At 43.2% G+C, this 18980-nt stretch overlaps 1 protein-coding gene and 1 long non-coding RNA gene across 3 annotated transcripts in view; one reads left to right on the top strand and one right to left on the bottom strand.

Moving 5' to 3' along the window:
- Positions 1-18721, top strand: part of LOC119472891 — a 19657-nt gene extending 936 nt beyond the window's left edge. Inside the window, exons 2-3 of the long non-coding RNA XR_005202069.1 lie at positions 17354-17359; positions 18705-18721. This is a non-coding gene — a long non-coding RNA (uncharacterized LOC119472891). The remainder of the gene's footprint in view (positions 1-17353; positions 17360-18704) is intronic.
- Positions 1-18980, bottom strand: part of SHISA9 (shisa family member 9) — a 341549-nt gene that overhangs the window by 130997 nt on the left and 191572 nt on the right. The window lies entirely within an intron of this gene.

Genomic DNA, 18980 nt, shown 5'->3' with positions numbered 1-18980 from the left:
TATACGCCTGTTCCGTGTGTGTGTGTATGCGTGTATGTACAGGTGTTTAATGTCATAGTGTCCATTGTAAAAAGAATATGAACAAAAACTGACAAAATGAAGCTTTGAAGTAGCCCATTCTCCTTCCCTGCCCCCATCCCCACAAAATTAGCATTGATGCAGTTTGGCATGGATGCTTGCAGAGCAGATACTGCTTAGGCAAAAAAGGCCTATTAAAAATAATTCTTAGTATATTAGACTGTTTATTCGAGTTTTGAATTAATATTTTAATGTTTATATTTTCAGCCACAAAAGTACTACATGAGTATTACAGGAAATGCACAGAATGCAGAAACAAATTATCATTCTTTTAGAGATGGGTTCTTGCTCTGTCACCCAAGCTGAAGTGCAGTGGCACGATCATACCTCACTACAGTCTCAAACACTCATGCCCAAGTAATCCTTCTGCCTGAGTCTCCCAAGAAGCTGGGACCACAGGCAGGAATCACCACCATGCCTAGCTAATTTTCATTTTTTTGTAGAGAGGGGAGACCACTATGTTGCCCAGGTTGGTATCGAACTCCTGAGTTCAAGCGATCCTCCCACTTCAGCCTCCGAAAGTGCCGTGATTATGGGTGTGAGCCACAACACCCAGCTCAAATTATTTATTTAACTTATTTTTTTGAGACGGGGATCTCCCCGTGGCCCGAGCTGGGGTTCGGTGAGTGCAATCACAGCTCACTGCAGCCTCCCCTTCCTGGGCTCAGGCAATACTCCCACCTCAGCCTGCAGGTTATTTTAACTGTCTCTCACACTACTGCCCAGCCCTGAACTGGGCCAGGGAACTGCTGTATAGTGATGGGAAGACTGCAGGGGGCTGGAAACAAGCTGACATGAACAGAATCCCAGTTCTTTCCCTTGGCAGCTGACTACCTTGAGAAACAATCTCATGTTCTCACTCATAAGTGGGTGTTGAACAAGGAGAACACATGAGCACAGGGAGGGGAACGTCACACGCTGGGGTCCACTGGGGGGTAGGGGGCTAGGACAGGGACAGCGTGGGTTGGTTGTTTATATGGAGAGGGATAACATTGGGAGAAATGCCTGATGTAGGTGACAGGGGAATGGAGACAGCAAACCACCATGGCACGTGTGTACCTATGCAACAATCCTGCAAGATCTGCACACGTACCGCAGAACTTAAAGTGCAATAAATAAGTAAATAAATAAAAATACACACTACAAAAAAAAAAATCTCTTTCTCCCCCTAGCCGTCTGTAAAATGGGCTGTGAAGACCTCTGGAGGAGCCCTATGTGCTTAGCAACCTGACTCTCATACAGGCACTTAAAAGGCAGAGAAAACCTGTCAATCTTCTTCCCTCCCTAACAGCGTTATGACTTGACCAGCCCTGCCCTCTACACATCCTAGCTCTAAGACAGGCTTCCCACAGCTCGAGGCATCCTGGGCGTTTCTCTCTCCTTTGCCAACCTTCCCGGGCTATTTCTCTCTCTCAGCATTTTCCTGTCTCATAAATATTTGCAGAAAGTCAGGCTGCTCCGTCTCATTGTGTTTTCACGCCTTGTTTTGCCACCTTCTTAACAGAGCTCGTTTGACATAAATATTTATGTGAAAAAATATGTTCTCTCAGTCCCCGGTGTTCTCCGCCCTACATTCGACCATGGGAAGCCTTTGGGGCACTATGAATATGGTGCTTCCATGCAGCCTGGTGGTGCACAGGGGCCCCTGGCTTCATCCTTTTCATGGGAAAGGAACAGACGTTTGCGGTGCAATCCCGTTAACAAGTCCCCTGGCAACAGGTCCTTGCAGATAAGCCAAAGGGCCCCAAAGCTCCAGAATTACTCTCTGCATTACTATCAACAGCCCTGTGTGGGTTCCTGGGCAAGTAACTCTGCATTCAAACTAGCTTTGCCAAAATTAAGAACTATTTCTATAATAGCACACCTGCACCCTTCCTTCTTTTAATCCTCTCCCAGTGCTATTTTCAGACACCTATCTGTCCCCTCCCTCTGGTGACCAGCTGTAGTTGTGCCATCTCTAAGGTCATGCCAGCTGTGGTCATCCCATGCCCAGCTGCCCTTAAGAGCACACTGTCCTTCTCTCTTTATGTCTCTCCATCATCTTCCCATTCTTTTTGGAGTCTCTGCCCCCTCTTTCTGAGGTCATCCACCACTCCTCTTCTTAAAAAAACTGTACATCTGGCCAGGTGTGGTGACTCATACCTCTAATACCAGTACTTTGAGAGGCTGAGGCAGGTGGATCACAAGGTCAAGAGTTCAAGACCAGCCTGGCCAATGATGGTGAAACCCTGTCTCTACTAAAAATACAAAAATTAGCCAGGCGTGGTGGGCACCTGCAATCCCAGCTACTCAGGAGGCTGAGGCAAAGAACTGCTTGAACCCGGGAGACAGAGGTTGCAGTGAACCAAGATCATGCCAGTGCACTCCAGCCTGAGTGACAGAGTGAGACTCTGTCTCTAAAAAAATGGTACATCTTTACTGTTACTGAAGCTAGACTTAGACGATAGCTTAAATCTCATACAATCCCCAACAACAAAAACCTATTAGCTCCCTTTCAATATTCAGTACTTGTCTGAGATAACTAGTTAGCCAAGAACTTGGTAGCATGTTTTTCTTGAGCTAAATGTAAGATCTACTGGACAGTTTTCTAGAACTCTGATTAGGGGAAGAAATCAGATACAGCCCAGTTCACCCTCAGACCCCTGAAGAAAACAGCAAATAAACTGCTGCCACATTTTTTGGGAGGAACTACAAAGAGAGACAGCTTAATTATAATTAACTTATTTCTTAGTGATTATTAATTATTAGTGATTGTTAATGATTATGATTGTTAGTAGTTATTGAATGGTTTATTAATATATCATTGCATATAGCATAAATGATCATTATTATTACTAAATAATAAACATACACTTTAGATCCACAAGTGGAAATGTGATATACACCATCTACTAAAAGAAAAAGACCCTGAGACTGGATCAAAAATCAAAAGCTAGTCCTTATTTCTGTGTCATACTGAAATTGTACGATGAGTTATTAAAAGGAACAGTGTATTCAAAGTCAGAAAACAGATTCTGAAATCAATTATACCATCTGAGCCTGTGTGACCTTGAGCAAAGTACCTCCCTTCTTTCAGAATCTGGTTTCACAGCTGCAAATCTGGCTTGCTCTCTCTTGAGGGGCAGAAGCTTAAATGAGATAAGAAATGGGCAGAAGTGCCGTAGACTTTAGTGTGCTAAGGCCTTGCTCCTCAAAGTGTGGTCAACAGACCAGCACCATCAGCATCCTGTCAGTTTAAGCAACGCAGGATCTCTGGGCCTGCCCCCAGACTCGCTGACTCTCAATCTGATCTTCTTCATTTTAGCACAACCCCCCAGATGACCCACATGTACCTCACCTTTTGGGAAGCGATGCTCTAGGTGGCTATCTGACCTTCTCAGGAATTAGGAAGGCAAGAATGACTGCCTATTCTTGCTGTCTCATGCCTCTGTGCGTGCTGCTTTCTCTAACAAAATGTCCTGTCCTCTTCTTTGCCTGGCTAATACCTCCTTGCTCTTTAGGGCTCAGCCAAGAAAAGCTCCAAGAAGTATTCCCAGGAACACCCACACACACACCTCCCTGCCAGGGTGCCTGACCTTCCTGGGTGCCACTTTATCACAACCTTAACCTACTAGATTGTATCACTGTTGGTGAATGTGTCATCTCCCAGACATAGATTGTGAGCATTTTTTTTTTTTTTTTTTTTTGAGACAGTCTCGCTGTATCACCCAGACTGGAGGGCAATGGCCTGATCTCAGCTCACTGCAACCTCTGCCTCCCGGGTTCAAGCAATTCTCCTGCCTCAGCCTCTTGAGTAGCTAGAATTAAAGGCATACACCATCACGTTTGGCTAATTTTTGTGTTTTTAATGGAGACAGCGTTTTGCCATGTTGGCCAGGAGTCAAACTCCTGACCTTAGGAGTTCGATTCCTGCCTCAGTCTCCCAAAGTGCTGGGATTACAGGCATGAGCCACCACACCAGGCCAACTATGAGCTTTTTAAGGGCATTTCAGTAAGCACCTACAATATGCAAGAGGTTCCCACCGAGCCAGAATGAAGAAAATGACTGTCAGTTTCCTGATGCTGCTGTAAGATACTACCACAAACTTAAGTGTACTGAAACAACAGAGCTTCTTTCATCTCAGTTCTGGAGGCCAGAAGTGTGAAATCGGCGTGCTGGCAGGGCCATGTCCCCTCGTAAGGCTCTAGAGGAGAACCCATCCCTTGTCTCCTACAGCTTCTGGTGGCACTAGGATCTCTCCCACGTGGTCACATTGCCTCCTCCTCTTTTCTCCGCATGTCTCTCTTCTGTGTATCTCTTATAGGGACACTTGCTAGCAGATTTAGGGCCTATTCAGATAATCCACGATGAACTCAAACTCCTTCCCTGCAGATCCTTAACTTGATTACATCTGCAAGACCCTTTTTACCAAATATAGTCACATGCACATGTTCCAGGATGAGGCCATTTCTGGAGGGTCACAATTTGGCCCACTCTGCCATCTCACAGTAGGTATCCAAACACACGTCTGCTGTATTTATGTGTTCTCACTTCATAGATGCAGAAACTAAAGCCGAGAGTACTGAAAAACAAACAAAATAGGCCAGGCACAATGGCTTATGCCCGTAATCCCAGCACGCTGGGAACCCAAGGCGGGAGGACTGCCTGAGGTCAGGAGTTCGAGACCAGCCCGGCCAACATAGTAAAACCCCGTCTCTACTAAAAATACAAACATTAGCCAGGAGTGGTAGCACATGCCTGTAATCACAGCTACTCAGAAGGCTGAGGCAGGAGAATCACTTGAAGCTGGGAGGTGGAGGTTGCAGTGAGCCAAGATCATGCCACTGCAATCCAGCCTGGGCAACAGAGCAAGACTCCATCTCAACAAAATAACCTTCCCAGTATCACACAACTGAAGGGGTGTTTGTCCCTAACATATATAAAGGCCCTAACCTATATTAATAAGTGCAATGCATTGATCACACAGTCACTAAAAACTAATGCTGTCCTATGAGTCCTAGTGGCCCTTCAGGTTGTGTTAGGTACTATCCATCTATGAAATCTTGTTTGTCCAATAATCCTTAAGGGTAGACATTATCTTCACCATTTTTCAGATAGAGAAACTGAAACTCAGTCCAGATCAGGGATTGGAACCCAGGACTACCCGGCTCCATTCACACACTTAGCAAATATTTGCAGAGTGCCCATCATGCTCCAGAAATGATGGGATCCAAATGCACACTTTTCAAGACTGGTTTCTAGGCCCAGGCTCACAGAACATAGCAACTAGCTCCAAAGCCAGTGTCCTGCTCACTGTCCCATCCCGCCCGGCTCTCAACGGACACCTCTGCTGCTCCTTCTCAAATCACTTTCACATCTGAAATTTCAGCTCCTTCCAGGGTGCCTCAGAAATGTCATTCTGCCATACTATAAACCATCGTGCTCTGACAAGCTGTCTCGGAGCCAAGGACCATTAGAGACCATGTATTTATTTCCAAGGAACATCCTGGAAGGTGTCCATGAATGAGAACCCTAGGAGCTAACATCTTCATGCTCTATCATCTATGTTCCACTCCTAAGGATCCCATGCAAGGTAGAATCCACCATTAATTCTCTGCCAACCTAACAAGGGTTAGTGATCAGCTTATGTGCACTGTTGAGTGAGGGATGGATATAAAACAAGGTGAGAGAGATTAGTAAGAAGCCATCCAAGCTCTGAGTAACTCACAGATCACTGAAGGATTCAATCCATGGACAAAACTACAGATATAAACCCAATAATAAGGTAGAACAAAGAATTAAAATCTGTCTTGGAGATCCCAGAGTCATTCATGCAGGAAACGGTATTTGAACTTGGCCTGAAAGGCTGCTTAGATTTCTAAAAGCAGAGATAAGGAAGAATTATAGGCAATCAGAAGGGAAGGTACTCCTGAGGAAGAAACTCCAGGGGTTTTGTTCATAAGATGGTCAGTGTTGGAAGGAATTGTTAGTGCAGGGTTTGCAAACCAAAATGCCTGCAGGTAAGGCTACTGGTCAGCTGGTATGAACCAGTATAATGGGCTTACCAGTCATTCATGGCCAGGTTTAGTCTAACTAGGCCATCACATGTTTTTATTATTTGGTGCCTGGGACATATGAGTTGTTAAATATTTTGAATATCAACCCTGCTAAGGAACCAGGCAAAAAAAAAAATGAGGGACTAAGTATGTGAAATAGAACATACATAAAATAGACACACAGCCAGCAAAATGAAAAATAGATACATAAATATGACAATGGTGATGAAGACATAGACAGATGAATGGATAGGTGGATAGACTGATAGATAACGATAGATTCAGAGATACAGGGAGAGAGGGAAGGAGTTAGCTGTGAAACTTAGCTAGTTATAAACACATATAAAACCCCAAAGCATGTTAAGTGGAAAAAAAAAAAGCAAGATGCAGAATGAAATTTAAAATATAACAAAATTCACATAAAGTAAAACATGTAATACATATAGTTTATGAAAACATAAATCTGTATGTAACAGTTAAGAGATTAGGGATTAAGCATAAGAATTCATGACTATAACGGCCTAGTTGGGAGAGGGTGGGGTATTGAAGTCAATAGGGAAGAGGAAATTCAAACATTGTCTGTAATGTATTCATTCTTATGTTGAAGCAATAATACTTGAAGACATATTGTTAGCAATAACAAAATGTTAACCATTGTTGATTCTAGGTAGTGGGGACCTGGGTGATTGTTACCTAGTTCCTTGTATTTTTTGTATTACTTTTTAATTTCCTCAAAATAAAAATTATAATTTAAGAAAAAGAAAACTGGGAGTTGGTGAGCCTTCAATGTTGTGACTGTGCTAATTGTCAAGTCTGTGTGCTCTTAGGTCAACAGTCATTTATTTCTAGTGTAGTAATTAACATCACAGGTAACCTCCAGAAGTTTTCCAAGCACAATTCCAGGTTTACAGTGTGTCTGCGGTAAGTGCCTTGATGAATGAATGAATGGACAATGGAGTAAGAGAATAGGTCAGTGACCCCTGCCAGGTAGCTTAGGGAAGAAGCCTACATTCACTGGGAATCAGACAATGATTCCTCCGGAAGATGACCACAAAACCTTTTTTGTCCCTGAGATACAGGCCTGGATCTTCATCTAGTTTCTATTGTGTTCATCCCTTTCTCCTCCATGGGTGCCAAGAACACAGCAAGAGAAGACAAACAAATGAGGCCAGTGATTTTCAGGACACTCTCAATCCCTTAGCTGGGTCCCTGCAGCAACTGGATATTAAGCACATTAACTCTGACCTCCCTATCCAAATTCCTTTGTATTGAATGCAATAATGAGCCTCTCCGGCAAGACAATATTCCCAGAACTTCAGTGCCTATTTCTGTCCAATTAGTGCCAAGTCCTGAGGAAGGCTGCCAATTAATTCAGAGATGCTATACCAAACAAAGATCGTCCTCTCCTATTCTTGATCAGGGGCTGTGTAAATCGGTCAATAACCTCCAGGCTTGGTCAGGACAGACACTATCTCGAATACATGATCTCTCTAATGGTAACCTTGACTGCCTCTTACCAACGAGACAGCAGAGACTCTGACTGGTCCCTTGGGGAACCACTACCACCATCATCACTACAACAAAGGCAAACAGTTTACTCTAGGTCAGTCTGGGCCTGAAAACCAGTAAGATGTTTTCAATTCTTTTTTCAAGATGGAGTATCATTCTATCACCCAGGCTGGAGTGCAGTGGTGCAATCTCGGCTCACTGCAACCTCTGCCTCCCGGGTTCAAGCGATCGTCGTGTCACAGCCTCATGAGTAGCTGGATTACAGGCCTGTACCACCATGTGCAGCTAAGTTTTGTATTTTTAATAGAGATGGCGTTTCACCATGTTGGCCAGGCTGGTTTCGAACTCCTGACATCAAGTGATCCACCTGCCTTGGCCTTCCAAAGTGCTGGGATTACACGTGTGAGCCACCAGGCCTGGCCTCAAACTTTTTACTCTATTGCCAGCTAGCTGATGTGGAATTAGGGTAAAAAGAGACCCTAATTACAAGCGGCACCGGATTTAGTTTCAGGGAGAGTATCAACCCCATACATTCTCTGGCCTTCACAAAGGGAAGTGAGAGCCATGAACCAGAGCTACCTTTCAATGGCCTCGGAAAAGCAACACCAACCACCTCCTCCCAGCAGAGACATCACTGAGAAGCATCCAAATAAGAGTTGAAGCCACTCACAAAGCAGAACAAGTCCTTGTTGGGTCTAAACTGATCTCTCATTTGCTATGTTAAAAATAATAATAATAATCACAAACTCATGCTTCTCAAAGAGAAGCATCATATAAAATTGCCTGAGTTTGTTTGCTCAGGACCCCAGGGATTCTGACTGATTCAGTAGGTGTCACATGGGGTCCTAGACTGTGTATTTTGAAAATGTTCCTCGAGATTCCAAGGCATAAAACCTTGGTAAAGCTCCATAAAACCAATATACTCAAAAGGTGTGGCTGGCAAATGAAAATCAAAACCTTTTCTTCCCTTCCTCCCTGCCTCTCTCCTTCTCTTCCTGTCTTTTTTCTTTTTTCTTGCCTCTTTATCTTTTATCCTTCTTTCCTCTCTCTTTTCTTCAATTCAACAAATATGTATTGAATTTCTCTTATTAGCTAAAACACCAAATTGCTCTCCAAATTTACCAAGAACTAAGGCTTTATTTGGCATCTGACACAAGTCCTCAGGCCTTTTTCTGACGAATCACGAAACAACCTAGCTCACCTCTTAAAAAAATCCTTACCCTTTTTGCTTAATGGTATGACCACTCAGGCATAAGGTGAAGGGTCTCTGGAGTCATTTTAAGAAGATAAATGGTAAAGAGCAAGGGCCCAAAATCAGACAGACCTGGTTTTGAGTCCTGGATCCACTACCTAGCTGTGTGTCTTTAGCCAAGTTTCCTAACCTCTCCGAGCCTCAGTTTTCTCATTTGCAAATACAAGATGAAACGGATCTCCATGAATGTCAGTCTCAACAGATGATAACTGAAAACCAGATGGCCTCTCACCTATCCAGGGACAATCATAGTCTCCTATCCTCCTTCAAACACAATTCTGCCACACATTTACAGAATATAAATCTTTGGAGAGAGGCAATTTGATACTGCATGGAATACTTAATATTCAATACTGAATTGTTTGGGGTCATCTAGAATAGGCCAAGATTCAAATTTCATCCACCTGGTAAAATAGAAGCTCCAAATAGAAAATTACCTTAATAATAAAAAATAAATTTCAAAATAATAGCAATGACAGTTAATGTTTACTCTGACCTTTGTATGTGCCCACCAATATGCTAAGTGTCTTACGTAGATGATCTCAGTTAATTCTCAAAACAGGGAAGTATTATTTTCAGTCTCACTTTACATATAAGAATACCAGGGCACAGAGAAGTTAAAAATATTATTCAATGATCTTCTGCAATCAGCATTTGAACTCAGCAAGTCTGCCATCTGAGATCACCTTAACAAATAAGGGAAGCTGTTTGTTTTTTTCTTGTAAATTTGTTTAAGTTCTTTGTAGATTCTGGACATTAGCCCTTTGTCAGATGGATAGGTTCCAAAAATTTTCTCCCATTCTATACATTGCCTGTTCACTCTGATGTCAGTTTCTTTTGCTGTGCAGAAGCCCTTTAGTTTAATTAGATCCCATTTGTCAATTTTGGCTTTTGTTGCCATAGCTTTTGGCATTTTAGTCTTGCAGTCTTTGCCCGTGCCTATATCCTGAATGGTATTCCCTAGGTTTTCTTTTAGGGTTTTTATGGCTTTAGGTCTTACATTTAAGTCTTCAATCCATCCTGAGTTAATTTTTATATAAGTGTAAGGAAGGGGTCCAGTTTCAGTTTTCTGCATATGGCTAGCCAGTTTCACGTCTCTTTCATGTCTGAGTTTACTCCTTAAGGGCTACAATTAAATCTTGGAAGCCAAGTTCTAAATATTTTTTAATACCTCAGATCCACGAGGGAAGGATCAGTTACCACTAAGGAGCCCAAGTAACGTTGGCATCTGTTCAGTTTAAATGAGTATCTTGTCTCTTGGTCATACAAAGACTCAATTCAGTACCAGCTGTTTGAGACCAAATTCCCCAGCTTTCTCCAGGATAAATGAGGCCATGTGTCACTCTACAATCACAGTCTCTCCCTTCATCACAGCTCTTTGGTTGGCTGATTGGCTCGCTGACCTGTCACACCATCAGATGACTGTTTCTGAGTCTCCAGCAACCTTTGAGTCTTGCTCAAGTTCCAGATCTCCTCTCCCTGAGCTTTTTTTGGAGGTTGAAATAGATGCAAGCAGTCACTGAGGCTGAAAAGAGACCATTTCTCAAACATGACTCATTTGTCCCAGAGAAACAGGGGCGCACACATCACATTCTTTTCATACCCGCTCCCAAAGTTCACCTTTCCAGCACGACATTCCGCTTTTCATCTCTTGCATGAAAAGCCCTTTTAGCACGGAAACATCGCAGCTGCTTTTACAGCCACTACGTCTGTCCCATCTGGAGAAAAAGCCACGTGCAGACAGCCACAGACGACTTTGTGTTTCCCCTTCCTCGGGGTTGGCTGTGGCAGGAAGGGGAGGCTTGGAGGAATGACTGGTAGGCAGAACTGCTCCAGCGAATGACTGGGCATGGAAAGACCTGAACATTCCACTGCAAATACCTCAAATGCGGCCATGTGTGGAGAGCATTCCAGGTTATGAGAGATGCTCAACACAACCCTCTGTATGTGGTGGGGAGAGAACTTTGGCACAGCTTAAAAACCAAGCCATTCATTTCTTGAAAAGTTGAACTTAATCTTAATATATTACCCAGCAATTCCACTCCTAGGGATCTACTTAAGAGAAATTGAAACATACATCCACAAAAGACTCACAAGTAAGTATTCATAGCAGCATTACTCATAATATCCCAGAAGTAAAAAAAGCTCAAATGTCCAACAATTTGTGAATAGAATGGTCTACCATATGATGGAATAGTATGCAACAATAAAAAATGAAACAATGAAACCTGCTACGACGTGGATGAATCTCAACAACATTAAGCTAAGTGAAAGAAGTCATACATAGAAGACCACATACTGTATAATTCCATTCATATGAAATGTGCAGAAAAGACACAGCTATAGAACTAGAAAACAGATCAGCAGTTATCTGGGGTTAGGGATGAGAACAGGCACGAGGATCTTATTGGGATGACAAAAATGTCCTCACGCTGGATGCTGGTGATAGTTGCACGAGTCAGTAAATTTTCTAAAAATTGCTGAATGGTGTTCTGGGTCAATTTGATGTTATGTCAATTATACCATCATAAAGTTGGAGATTTTTAAGTAATTAAACATTCAGCTTTTATGAACAACTGAGTGATGGGTGTATTAAGCACCTTGCAAGATTTTCACCCACCAGCCCATCCCTGAGCATGAGAAGAGATACAAGTGAGAAAGTGGTGAGTGACGAGAAATGGGTGGATGAGGAATGAGGGCAAGTTGGGGCTACCCTTGAAGAGCACAAATAGATCTGAGCCAGGTGTGGTGGTGCCTACAGTCCCAGCTACCCAGGAAGCCAACATGTGAGGATTGCTTGAGCCCAGGAGTTCAAGATCAGCCTGGGTAATAAAGCATAATCCCATCTCCAGAAAAATATAACAATTAGTCAAGCATGGTGGCACATACCTATACTCTCAGCTGCTCAAGACGCTTAGGTGGGAGGATCATTTGAGCCTCAGAGGTCAAGACTGATGGCTGCAACACTCAGTAATTCACACACACACACACACACACACACATACACACAGATAATAATTTTGATTTCCAGAATCCCAGAATGCTCTAGAGTCTAGAGAGGGCCTGGCTGAAGCAGCCACCCTGAATCATCATACACCTATCACAGGCCTGGAAAAAACAGTCCATTTGTCCCTTTTCAAATGCTGCTCAGCATGCTCTTCAAAGTTTTATCTCAGACACGACACTTTAGGAGAAACATGGAGAAAGTGGCCGTACCTAGGGATACTGTACTCAATTTGGGGCTCACAACACTCTCTAGTGTTGTGGTGTGGACTTTTTAAAATTCACTTAAAAATTCATAAATAAATAAATGAAAAAGATGAAATCTGATTCAAGATTTCCCCAGTGGTAAAAAGCAATCTTGCTCCAACATAACCTGCTTCGAATTCCTATGCTGATTTTTTTCCCTACAGCATTACATGATAAATATTTTCCCAGAAATTCATAAGCATGTGTCTTGAGGTAATGGTTAGCTTTCTTATCAAAGATGCTCTCTTTGGGTCAGGCATGGTGGTTTCTGCTTGCAATCCCAGTGCTTTGGGAGGACAAGGTGGGAGGATCGTCTGAGCCCAGGAGTTTAAGATCAGCCTGAGAAACTTAGCAAGATCCCAAGTCTACAAAAAAGTTAAAAAATTAGCCAGGCATGGTGGTGCCCCCTGTTGTCCCAGCTACTCAGGAAGCCAAGTCAGGAGGGTTGCTGGAGCTCAGGAGTTTGAGACAAGCCTGAGTAACATAGCAAGATCCCATCGCTACAAACAAACAAAACAACAACTAGCCAACTGTGGTAGCATGCACCTGCAGTCACAGCTACTGGGGAAGCTGAGGCAGGAGGATGACTTGAGCCCTGGAGATCAAGATTACAGTGAACTACAGTCAGGACACTGCACTCCAGCCTGGGTGACAGAGCAACACCCTGTCTCAAAAAAGGGCATGGCGGGGGTGGGGGGGGCTCTCTTTGGATGCCCTACTTAACAACACCTTATCCTTACCCCCGTCATCTTACCAAAATTGCTTTGTTCTCAGCTCTGATCACCACCTAACATATAACATACTCACTGCCTTATGAGAATGTGCACTCTAAAATGTCCAGAACACTCCCGTTAAACAAATCAAACTGAGCCTTATAGGACTTAATATATGTAAAGCTTTTGCTACACCAAACTAGACCCCAATTCATATCCTCCCTCCCCATTCGGATGTATACCGACTCAAAATTAAGGTCTAAGTCTTTGCCCCATACTCACTGTCATTGTCCTCATTCATCCCCATTGTTTCACAAATGGCCTAGCGGCCTTCAGTTTCACCATCCACTATTCATCTTCCAATCCAATTACATCATAGTTAAGGCTCTTGATCACCTGGCCCCAACATACCTGGTCAATCTCACCTGCCACCCCTCCCTCCTGCAGCTCTCTTAGTAATGAAATTACTAAGCCTGAATGTCCTGCTTCCCCCCAAAGAACTTTCTTCCCCGTAAATTCTGGACCTGTTACCTGTCTTCACCTTGACTGCCTACCTAATTATTTCATCTTTGCTAGAACTAAAGTTAACCCTGATCTTTAACAAGCATATATTATTTTGGGCATTCCCTCACTCAGGGAATAAAGGCAAAGCTCACCATTTTAAAACACCTCCTTTGCTGAACAAAAATTTCACACAGGGAGGGGAGCATCACACAGTGGGGTCTGTTGGGGGGGATTACGGGAGGGACAGCAGAAGGCAGGGAGGTTGGGGAGGGATAACATGGGGAGAAATGCCAGATATAGGTGACAAGGGGATGGAGGTAGCAAACCTATGATCAACCAAACCTATGTTGTATGTACCTATGCAACAATCCTGCATAATCTGCATTTGTACTCCAGAACTTAAAGCGCAATTTAAAAAGATATATATAGGCCGGGCGCGGTGGCGCAAGCCTGTAATCCCAGCACTTTGGGAGGCCGAGGCGGGTGGATCACGAGGTCAAGAGATCGAGACCATCCTGGTCAACATGGTGAAACCCCATCTCTACTAAAAATACAAAAAAAAAAAATTAGCTGGGCATGGTGGCGCATGCCTGTAATCCCAGCTACTCAGGAGGCTGAGGCAGGAGAATTGCCTGAACCCGGGAGGTGGAGGTTGCAGTGAGCCGAGATCACGCCATTGCACTCCAGCCTGGGTAACAAGAGCGAAACTCTGTCTCAAAAAAAATAAATAAATAAAAAAGATTATATATATATATACATACATACATACATATATTTATATTTCACTCAGTAGTGCCAAATACCAACTTCAGTTAGCTCAAGGCAGATAGAAAGAGAGAAATCATAGGAAAGACAGAACAAGTTTATTGATTTATGTGACTAAAAAACTCCAGGCATAAAATGAATAATATGATCAGAACTCTCTTTCTCCTCTTGGATCTGTTTCCTCTGGGTTGGCTTCATTCTCAGAAAACTCCTTTGCCACCTGGTGTCTACACAGCTCACTATTTACTTGGTTCACTGTATCCATCATTTCAGAAGGATGTAATTTGCCACTTCCTGGTATTTCTAGCCAGAGTCCCAGAGAAGGCAAAGATTGGCTCATCCAGGTCACATGTCCACCTTTGAGTCAATCCCTGTGACCAGGGTAATTCAGACCTCTGAGTGGCCAGGCTGCCCAGGGTTCTCTCTCCTTGGAACCGGAGATTAAGGTAAACCCTATCTAAACAGCATAGTTGAGAATATACAGTATTCAATGTCCCAAAAGAAAACAAAAATGTCTATCACACCCGTTATGCATCAGACACCAAATATGCATCCTGTCACTCAATTTTCACAAACGCCCTGGGTAGGTATTGTTATCCTATAACGAGGAAACTGAGGCTCAGAAAGGTTTAACTGAGTCACCGAAAGCCACAGAGCTAGTAAGTAGTGGGGGTGGGCTCTGACGCAGGAACTTAAACTTGTACCAAATTTGCTACTGTACGTCAGGCTTCATCCTGGTCCAAGAAGATACAGAGATGAAAAGTATACAGTCTTTGCACAAGGGAGGCAGATGTGCAGCATACAATTATGATAAGATGTGCTGTAATTCACACCAAAATTTGGAAGGTGACAGAGCTTAATAGCCAAGCACTCGGGCTCTTGAATCATTAAAACCTGGGTTCTAACTCCAGCTCTGTCACTTGCTAGCTGTGTGACCTTGAGCAAATTATTTCATCTTTCTCAGGCTCAGTTTCCTCATCTGCAAAAATAAGAAACACGTAGGGCTGGAGGAATAAAGGTAAAGACGCAGAAGGTAGCACAGTACCTATGGGAACAGAGAGACCAGGGGACATGGAGAAGTCAACACTGTGTGAGATGCAAGAAGTGAAGTGTGCCTATGACAGAAGCCAGACAATGAAGACTTCAAGTGCCAGTAAATCATCTGAAAGGCTCAACTTCAACATACCCAACGTTCCTCAACCTAGAAGCTCTGTACTCCCAGACAGGCACAGCCAAGTTTTCAGTAAGCCAGAGAGAAGCTGAGGAACCTGTAAGGATGGAGTTTGTCAGCCCCTGGCAGCTCTCCTTAGCAGAAGAGCTTGATTCTCCCTGACAGCACAAGCAACTGCCATGCCCAAAATGAAACTGGCTGCTTAGAAAGTTCAGCTCCCTTTCTGTGCTCTATTTTCTCTCTCTGTAGACTCACAGCCATCCTGCTGGCGCCAGCCCAGAACTCCCTCCTCCAGAGTCTCCCCACAACTAGTCTAATTGGGAGGCTGCGGGAAGCCCCGTGGGGACATCCTGCCCAACCTCTCTCCTTCTAAGCCTCTCTGTGAGAATCATGGCAAAAATAGGAAGCGGGAGCCCAGGAGTCTGGGAAGACCAGAAGACCTGTTGTGGTAAGCAAGTGGGAGGGAGGGTGATGGCCTGAAATGCAGTTTAGACAGGACCCACTTGGGACAACACGCAGTAGACCGTAATAGTAACACTCGCCACGTCTCCTCCAAGCTTAGACACCTTCCATCCACAGATGCACTGCATATTCAGAAACACTTTCCAAAATAAAAGAGACCTAATTATTTTGGTACCTGTATACTCCTATGGTACATTTCAAAATGTTAATCATACAAAAAAGTTTTCACAGCAAGGAAAGGTAACAATAACAAAAATTAACTTTTATTAAGCATATAATAGTATATCAATATTAAGTTTTTCATATATTTTACTTTTTATTATTATATTATCTCTATGTTAAACATTTCTCAAACTTTAACCGGTTTTAATCTTGACAACAACCCTATCAAGTGGTCTTTATGCCCAATTTATGGATAGAGAAACTGAGGCTCAACCAACTGAGGTAATCCATAGAGGCACAGTTAGTAAGCAACAGAGGACGCAATTAAGCAATTAAGGTCTGACTGAATCTAAAATCAGTACTTTCAAAACAAGTAACAAAAAGCTTTATTGATATGTAATTTGCATACCATAAAACTGACACATTGTAAGTACACAATTCTGTGATTTTTAGCAAATTTATAGAATTTCAATTATCTTCCAGTTTTAGAACATTTTCAACACCCCCAAAAAGTCCCCATGTTCATCTGCTATTCATTTTTACCTCCATCCCCAACCCAGGTCAGGCAATCATTAATGTACTTTCTTTCCCAATAGATTTGCCATTTCTGGACAATTCATAATGGAATTCTGCAACACGAGCCTATACATTTGGCTTCTTTTACTTAGTATACGGTGACTGAGGAAGACTCATGTAGTAGCATGTATCAGTATTTTATTCCTTTTTTCTTGCTGAATTATATTCCATTATATGGATATACCACATTTGTTTACCTACTTACTGACTGACATTTGGAGTGTTTCTACTTTGATTATAAATAATGTTTGTATGAATATTCATGGATATGTCTTTGTGTGAGCATATGCTTTCACTTCTCTTGGGTGGCTGCCTAGAAGGGAAATTGCTGGGTCGTATAGTAAGTTCATATTTAACATGTTAAGAAACTGCCAAACTGTTTTCCAAAGCTGCTGCACCATTTTACACTCCCACCCAAGCTCATACTATTAAATACTACTATATCCTACCTTGAAGCCAAACTGGAATTCAGACATAACTGAGAATATGGAAAGCTGGTAAACGGGGCCCCCTCAGACAACTGCATGAGGGCATTAGTTGGGGATGAAGAAGAAAGCAAGAAGCTTTGATGTCGCAAAACAAAGAAATGAGGTTGGATCAAGAGCCAGATGCATGCCCTTTGGAGCAATTTGGAGATGGAACAGATGGAAAAACTAACAGCTCTGTTTTCATGGGACTCTAGGACAAAGCCCCAGCAGGATGGCTTTGGAGCTTGGAGAGTGGTGTCTGTCCCAGAATGGGAGAGAGATAACTTCTTTCCACTGCTCCGGAAATCTTTAGAGTTGGCACCTTCATAAACATCAGGACACAAAACCTATGACATGGTGACCCCTGGCACCCTCAAGAGCATCTCAAGATACATACATTGACTATGAGGCCAATGTGGAAGAAAAACCATAAGACACTATGAAATGAATGCAATCAGCTAAAAGCAAGGGTGCAATAACCCCACCACAAGAATTCTCAGACAGGACAGAGGAAAACTTTGCATGGGCAGAATTCCTGTATGTGTGAATGAAGATAAAGAGCCAGAGAATGTGCACAATTCCCGTTTCCATGACTTCATCTCACCCACAGACTGGCAAGCCTAGGCAGTTTGGGTTACTGTGTTCAAGAGATGAGCTGAATCTCACCTGAGATTCCTGTGGCTCTGCAAATGCCTTTGTCCCTGGCTTTCTTCCCATTCGATAGCCCCTGATCCTTCCACTCACCTGTTCAGGGGACATTAAGAACACTTTGTGACCTCAGATGTGCAATAATTCATCTCAGAAACATAATCATTTCCCTCTATTCATAACTCAAACTCTCTACAGTAGGCTTGCTGGTGAAAGATAAATCATCAAACTCATGCCAGGAGAAGAGCTTTGAGAAGGGAGTTTTCAGCCTGTCCTGGGAGACAGACAAAAATGAAATGCTGGGGCATGAAGGTCTGGAACAGTATTTTCTTCAACGTATAGCATGAGCTTTGGAGTCTCACACACTAAGTTCAATCCCAGCTTTGTATTGACAAGTTAAATGACTTTGGATAAGTCTTGTCATCTCTTTGCCTCAGTTTCCCTATGTTATAAATGAATCAACTACTCTCAGGTTGTTGGAAGGAGTAGAGAAACTAAATTCAAAGAGATTGGCACATCCTTCAGTAAAAAAATATAAACAAGAGTTTGTAAGAGGATAAGAAGGGTATTTCTAATATGCATAGGCTAAGAGGAAACACCACCTCCCTCTGCCAACCCACGAACTTGTCTCCTTTTTGAAGGCAAAGTCTGGAAGTTGAGTGAGCAATTTATCCTTTTAAATTAAGATGACTCTCGGCCTAGGCAGAATAATAATTACTTTTCCCCGAACAGCGACTACATTGGATGCCACGTATTGATTGGGGATTAACAGGGACACAACAAGTCATGGAGAGTGAATTCTCCCCAACCATCAGAGGGAATCAGTGAAGCATTATAGTGGCCGAGAAACGGGGATGGTGGGGGAAAGAGAGAGGAATCTAGAGGGAGGACGAAAGGAGGAAAATCAATTACGACGTCATGGATGAAATGTTTCCAGGGTCCCAGCTGCAGCCCTGACTTTGCTGTGTGATCAAGTTGCCCAAGGAGGCTACATTAGGACATCAGATGGAAAAGAGGGAAAATCTCTTCTCTCCCTTGCCTCTCAGTGTTCCAGAATAACATCAGTGGCCACAGACTTCACCCTCAGAGACAGGGACCACCTGGGCCACCAGCTGAGGACAGAAGGACTTGGAAGAGAAGAAAGTCAACCTCTGGAACCCAAGAGACAGGTCAGAATTCTACCAAAATAGCAGCCCTACAGCTCCTTGTAATTTCTTCTGAAGGCTGCTCTGTCCTGTGCCCTGGATGCTGAGCTGGTGCACCGTGCTAGGTGTTTAAAGATGTAACAAGTAGGGCAATCGTAACTGGTCAATGGTCAGGGAGAACGCAGGGCATTCTCGTCCTGGGGTTGAGCACGGAGGTTCTTGCAAACGGGACACAACTCCAGG

Source organism: Cebus imitator, unplaced genomic scaffold, assembly GCF_001604975.1.
Source record: "Cebus imitator isolate Cc_AM_T3 unplaced genomic scaffold, Cebus_imitator-1.0 Scaffold122, whole genome shotgun sequence".
Classification (NCBI taxonomy): domain Eukaryota; kingdom Metazoa; phylum Chordata; class Mammalia; order Primates; family Cebidae; genus Cebus; species Cebus imitator.
The sequence above is the reverse complement of the archived record's forward strand: the minus strand, read 5'-3'. Positions and strand labels throughout refer to the sequence as shown.